At 25.7% G+C, this 7,504-nt stretch overlaps 1 non-coding gene across 1 annotated transcript; it reads right to left on the reverse strand.

The window, feature by feature from the left end:
* Positions 1–153: 153 nt before the first annotated feature.
* On the reverse strand, positions 154–226 carry Trnak-uuu (transfer RNA lysine (anticodon UUU)). Its single transcript has one exon. It is a non-coding gene; the product is annotated as a tRNA-Lys (tRNA).
* Positions 227–7,504: the final 7,278 nt, after the last annotated feature.

A 7,504-nucleotide genomic window follows, 5' to 3' on the forward strand; every position in this document is an offset into this window, starting at 1 on the left:
CTTTGAATAAGGAAGTAATCTATTTTACAAATTTCAGTAAGTAATTACTATTTCGAAATGCATCAATTGAAATTATAATCTGCTGTGTTATTTCAAGTAAGTTAGCTAATATTGTGCTAAAAAACTTTAAAACTAAAAATTTATGCAAAAAGGAGCCTGACAGGGGACTTGAACCCCTGACCGTTGGATTAAAAGTCCAACGCTCTACCGACTGAGCTAGCCAGGCTCACATGCATATGATAGTTTTGTATTTTATAAATGCATAAGTTTTATGTATGATACTGGCTTTAAATGTTACAGCAGACTATAATTTTATAGTTACATTCACAATAGTTATTATTTAATTGAAATTTGTAAAATAGATTACATTACTTAAAATATTTAACTGTATTAGAAATGTAGTATCTAAACTAACAGTAAAGTTAAATATTTTAGAAATATTAAACACAGCATATGCTTGAATTTCATAGGTCCGTTGAAGTGTTAGCGTAATAAAGAGGAATACTGTTTAATTTCTTAATAGTAATGTTTAATATGTCATTTAATTATTTTAATCAGCTTTCTCGCTATACTTAAAACACTTTTTATTAATAATTATGAAGTATATTTATTAAATAAAAACAAATTTTACTCCTAAGATATCTATATCAGAATACAATACAGTAAAAAGTATTAAGTTTGTCAAAATTTACTTATTTATAATATATTATATATGCTCCTTAAAAACATATACATAAAAACACAGGTAAATGTAGTTGTAACAAGCTGGAGAAAAATGAATAGCTTAAAAATTTAGCAAGTTTTATTTCAAAAACTTCTGTTTAAAAAATATAAAAATTCATAAAACACACTTAAAAGTTAAATTGTTTTTTCTAAACACTATTTCGTATACTTACTTTTTTAATTACTTATAGTAAACATACCTATGAAAAAGAAAATGATAACATTAATGACTAAAAACTAAACGATGGCAGCATCTAAAAAAAGATAACTTGCCTACTACGGTTAAAATTCATATTTTCTGAATAAAATTGTGCAAAGATTAACTAATGCCTATTAAAGCTTTGACAAACATATGAAGCTATGATATTTTAATTAAACACCCTTTTTCATAAGATATAAAAAACATGAACATAAAATATCATAAACTATAGATATTTTAACTGCAGTTGTAATATACATAAAACTTTGTATAAAAACACTAAAACGATCGAATGAAAACCTGGTATAAATGATAACTACATAAATATATAAGAATATATAAGTTATTGCGAAAACTTGAATTTAAGAAAGAATAGTACATATGTTTCATAAAAACTGTTTTTAATCCTAGCTGTAGTTTAAATTCAATTGCACTGTGCTTAAAATAAATACAAAAGTTACTTGTTAAAACTATATGTACTGTTCTTTCTAAATTCAAATATTCGCAATAAACTATTTAAAAGCTCTTCAAGTGGGCTCTGTGGAAGGTGTGTACTTTATCTCATCATATTATTTTAAATTGAAATAAGAAGTATATAATATATATATAACTTTTTTATAGAATTAATATAATGAGTTAAGTATTTTATGTATGTAATTCGATGAGTAGCATGTTTCTCTAACCTTTACAGTTTAAAGAACAGCATAAACTTTGTAATTGATAAACTTGCTGAAAACTTCTATTAAGTTAAAAATTTCACTGACCAAAGAAAAATCTAAACTTGGATGCCACTTTTTGGAGCAAAAAAGCCAGCTAAAAACAATTAACATAATATTAGTAATAAGAAAATATCTTGAAGAAAGACTGACTTTAAAACAATTAAAATTTAAAAATAAATATTTGAACTAGCTGAGTTTAAAACGAAAATTAAACATTCCTGAGCTTTAAAAAAACATTTAACTACAATAATTCAAAAAATAATAAAACAAATTATTTTCTTACTGATTTTTTGAGACTGCGTTCTTAAATTTATTTTAGAGCAGTGAAACGCCGTTAGTCGGAATAAAGTTTCAACACAAAAACATCTGTGGTAAAAAACAATTTATAAAGCTAATGCTATAATAATAAACAAAGAAAGCTGTTTGCTTTAAATATATTAGGTGAAAAAATTTACTCATCTTTTCAACTACTATTTTAAAAAGCAAGGAAATAAAAGATAAGCGTTATGCATTTTCTATAAACATAGTTAAATAATCCAGGAAAAGTTTAACTTTTTTTTCTTAAACAATGTAAATTACTTGTTGTTTTAGTGCTTTTATAAAATGCTTTTAAATATTTTACAGTCAATAAATTATTTATACAATTAAGCTTAAAATAATTTTTGTTTTTTTGATTTATTCACAAAAAAAGCATAAACTAGTATTTTAAAAGTGTAACTTTATATTTAAATCACATAGATAAAAACAAGTTTATGTATTGAGTTTATCTATTTCTAAGTTCATACTTTTCAACTAAACAACACAACTTATTTTTATACAAAGAAAGTTTTTAACGTGCAAAATTTAACTTTATAGCAAAAAATTTATTAAATCTTTTGTTGCAGGTCTCATTTGGTTGAAAAACAAACAAACAGCTGCTGTCTATGGTTGGAAAATTCCAATAAGTTACTCATTTCTATGTGTTTATTGTATAAAGTGTGAGCAATTAAATTTCACTAAAAAGCTTTGAGTTTTAGTAAACGTAAAACATATTGAATATAAGTAATAGTGTTGATTTCTTGGAACCGTGGTGAATTAAAAAAGACTAAAGCAACAGTTCAAACAAAAAGTTAGAAAATAATGTAAAAACTTTCATTAGCAACTTCTGATGTAGTGAATTTTTAAGTTTTGTTTACAGCTGTTATTTATATTTACCCTAATTACAGTAAACTACAAATATTCTTGATGATGGTTTGTTTGCTTAGGTTCTGAATTTTTAATTTTTAAAAAATGTATATTGATAAATCTTTAATTACAGTCTATTATCAAGCTTAATATTATTAAAGTCTATTAAGAATTTTTTTTTATTTGATTGAAAATTCCTTGTTAGTTATTTCCAACTAACATTTTGTTGTAATTCTCTACATGTAAGTATTTTTCAGCTAAATTGAAAATATTTTTTATAAACGAAATATCTCTTACCAAGTGTTTTTGTTTAAAGTTTTGGGACTGTCTTTTTAATAATTTTAACCAATTATTATTTGTCTTACAAAATATAGATACAAGTTTTTGTATAGTTTTAAAACATTACTTTACTGTTTTTAAATTTATTAAACTGATTTTTTTCCAACACACACTAAATTGTAATTTGTTAAATCTCAACTTATTAAAACTTTTTACTTGTTTGTTGTCAGGCAATATAATTTGAAAAATACTCATAGTTACAATCCCTAATATTTAAATAGTTTTTTTAAAGTGTCTCTTTATCTACATTCATAAGTATCTCGTTTTTAATGAGTTCAATAGAAAGAAATTATAATATTTTTGAAAATTTAAATGTATGATATCATATTATATTACATTACCTTTTTACAAGCTATCATATTTAGTAAACACAAACAAAACGGAATACTATAGTAATTCAATAGTTACTAAGTTTTCATTTGAGATTTTTACTCAGGTTTATATATTTTTTTAAACTGTTAGTTTCAGAAGTAAACATAAATAATTTCTTTTTCAAACTTTAATAAACACTGCACTACGCCAGTACAAAATAATGGAGTTGATCTGCCTACGAAAAAACTAAGTCTCAGAATTGAATATTGTTGATTGTCGTACGGTACAGTTTAGTGTTTATTATTGAATGATAACGTTGAAAATATCTCAGATTTGCTCAAGACAGCCAAAACAACTTCTAGTTATTTGAAACTGCACATAACTCTGCAAAAAATATTTTGCCAATTTTGTAATTAATTCAAAAAATAAATATGCAAAATACTTTGCATTAAAGTTTTTCCATTTAGTATTAGAAGTAACTAGTATGCAAAATGATTGAAGAAAATATTATTATATATAAAATTTAAAGCAATACTATCACAGTAACTTGCCGCTTAGGTAGGCACAGCGCATAAGTGCGTACCTGAGAAATTTTGATCTCTATTTACCTACTTTAAGCCTAATGCATGGTTGTTTTTATTAACATCGCTTTTTTATACAATTTTTACATCTATGTTTTTATCATGGGGTACGTAAATGTCAATTACAATATTCATGATTTTCGTTTATAAGAGTTTTATATTCAGGGTTGCCACTTTACCTGGAACTTAAGAAATTTTGAAAAAAACCTGGAATTTTAACAATTTTCACATGTTAAGTAGTAAAATTTCGATTTGACTTAAAAGATCTATCATACAAATAATTTTTTTGTCATCATCAAAAAATAATTTTATAAAAAAACATATTTAAAGTAGCCTAACAGTATCTTTTCAATGTTTTTATACTATTTAACAAATTTTCTTAACTTCAAGTTAATTTTAAACTAAAAATAGACCCAAAAATGTGTACTTTTAAAAAACTGAAAGAAATTTGGAAAACCTAAAAATTTTTTTGAAAAAACGAGTGGCAACCCTGTATAACACTTTTAATATTTTTTAGTCATTGGGTATGAAAATTTAAGTTTCACTCTTGGTTATTTTCGTTTAATAAATAAACTGTAATTTGTTTGTTTAGGATATGATATGGAGTTGTTAAGTTTTTTTTTTGTTTCCTTTAGTTTTAACTCATTTAGGTTTACTGCAGCATAATTTATTTTAGGTATAATACTTTTGCATTACTACTTTCGGGTTTAAATTTAAAGTAAAACAAGAGCATCTTTCGGCCAAAACCGCCTACCCAAGAAATGCGTACCTAAGCGGCAGATTACTGTATATACAATGTCAGTTACTACAATGTTTTCTTAAACAAAAGAATAAGTTTTTAAAGCTTTTTACTGCTAAATAAGTTATAAAATAGTTTCAGTAAGGGTGTAGTAAGTCTAAGTTGTTCTTAAGTTAACTAACAGTTTAAAATATATAAAACTGGCTGCTTTAATGTCATTAAATAATTACATTTTATGTCAAAGTTGCAGTTTATTAAGAACCTGTAAAACTTATAAAAAATATTTTTTTCAATGCCTTATTTCTTTATGGTTTGTTTAAGCCAGATCTGATCATTTTCAATACACTAAAATCGATAACCAAAAGGTTTTTTCGTGCACCAGGTCCTAGGACCAAATATTTTGAGCGCTTTTATTTTTGTCATTCAGTAAACAATAACTAACATCATTTCTCATTATATACTTTTTACATCAAAATATTTGTCTACCCGATTAATTCAATCATGTTTGATTCTCATACAAAAAGTTTCAGTAGTATAACTCATATTTGAAAGGTTTCAAAATAAAAAACCGACACAGAAAGCTTATTGCCGGTTTAAATTAATTTTAGGTTCATTCGAGTGATGGTTTTAATTTAATTTGAGTTTTTTTTGTGATAAATTGTGACTATTCTTAATTTATTACTGAAAAAAAAAACATATATATTGTTTGTTTCGAAGAACTGTTGTTTTGGAATGTATAATTGGACATTGCTTGCTTTGGAATCGTTGAATATTTTGGTTGTTAAAGTTTGAATTTTTTCAGTTTGTGCCATGTATGAGTTTTATGTTTGTTATAACACTGTAATTTGTTTTTTTCTTTTTATGTTAGTGTCTTTCAATTTAAGTGGCTTAGGTTTTAATGTCTAGGTCCTTCATTTGACAATAACTTCAAAAAAAAAAACCTCTACATACCTTTATGATATATATATATTTGTAAAACTAAATATATTCCATTTGTTTTCTAAATACTACTTGGAAATTCTTGTGACTTATGATAATTTATTATTCAATTTGTTAAGTTGTTAAAAGTATTGCCATTTTTCTTATAACCATCTGACCTAATGTCATTAGGCTCTGACCTAGTTATATTGTTACAAACATGTCTAGTGTTATAACTATCTGACCTAAAATCATAACGATTTGACTTACTGTTATTATGGCTACTATAACCACCTGTTGTCAGTGTTATACTAATGTGACCTACGGGTATAACAATCTGACCTAATGGCATTGTAAGGATCTGACCTAGTAAGGTTGTAGCCGTCTGACCTAATACAATAATAAGGTGCAGGTCTACTGTCGTTATAACTAAAAGATCTAAAGTGGTTATGTGGTGTAAACGACATGTTAGGGAAGCGAATAGGGAAAAAAAAAAAATGTTATAGTATTATTAATACGCTACTAAAAACTAAATTATTTAGTTTTGTTACTGTTTGCTGTTTAATTATAAACTGGTTGGGTCGGCTTATGATCAAATGCGACAAAATCTATTTTAGTTAAAACACCCTATGAGTAAGTATTTTATAACTTAATAGTATTAGAAAACTCGAATACTAATTAAATAGTAAATAACTAATTTTAACTTAAAAAAATTAAATGCTACAATAACTTTCAAACAACAAAATATTCATTATTATTTAAAACTACAAATAGTAATTTAGTTTATATGCTTATGTTACAGCAAAGTTCAAATAAGTACAACACACACTACGATTTATTATTACGTCTTAAAACTACAAACAAAAAGTAGAAAGTATAATACAGTTACTTTCGAAACAGTAAAAAATGTACACAACAAGTAATTACTATTTTTTAAGAGGCTAAATAAAAATACAAGAAAAACTCTTACTTTGACAACAACTGGAAGTAGACGAACATTCACTGTGCATTAAACTCATACAAAGAAATTGAGATAAATCGTTCCGAATTTAGTAGATAGCTGCTAAGTTATTTGAACTTCAACGAATAAAAGGCGACGTGACAAAAGAAACAACTTCGAACTCGAAAAATGAAGCGGATAATGTAGCGAATGAAAAGGACACGAAAAAATCTACGTCTCGCAGAAAATAACAATTTTTGACTTTCTAAGCATCGAAAAGAAAGTCTTTTTTCAGCTGAAAACGCGTTTATATGTCGAATTGCTTTTCTTTCGATGAAAATTTCCATTTGCAGGAAACTACAAAATATCTAATTAAGCGCTTGTTTAACACGCTTTTCAAGACTGGTAAATGTATTTTTTTAATATGATGGAAGATACTCGAAAGAATATAAGCTTCTCAAAAGGACAGATGGAGGGCGATATCCTCACAGTCTTATGTACAGAACTTACCATTGTGATTGAAAACTGATAAGAAACTTTAAGCAGAGATGTTTTTACGGAGTACAAAACTATTTATAACAATAATCTTTACTATTCTTATATTAAAAGCATAGAAAATAGTTAAAGTTGATGAGTAAAAAAAGTATAGCTGCCTTCTAAAAGACCTATGTACAGACCATTAATACGTTTGATCATAGGAATAGTTCAAGACAGTATAAATTCACCCCGGGACAGCGATGACTTTTGGGTTTGTTTAATTCCGAAAAGTGGCAACACTTATTAGAGTATATTGTGTATTTGATTATGTATGACTGTATAATAAATCAAAAGTCCTTACAACACTTGAATTTTGAGTTTAGAGTAATAAAT

This window comes from Thalia democratica, chromosome 4 (genome assembly GCF_965202585.1).
Source record: "Thalia democratica chromosome 4, ktThaDemo2.hap1.1, whole genome shotgun sequence".
Lineage (NCBI taxonomy): Eukaryota > Metazoa > Chordata > Thaliacea > Salpida > Salpidae > Thalia > Thalia democratica.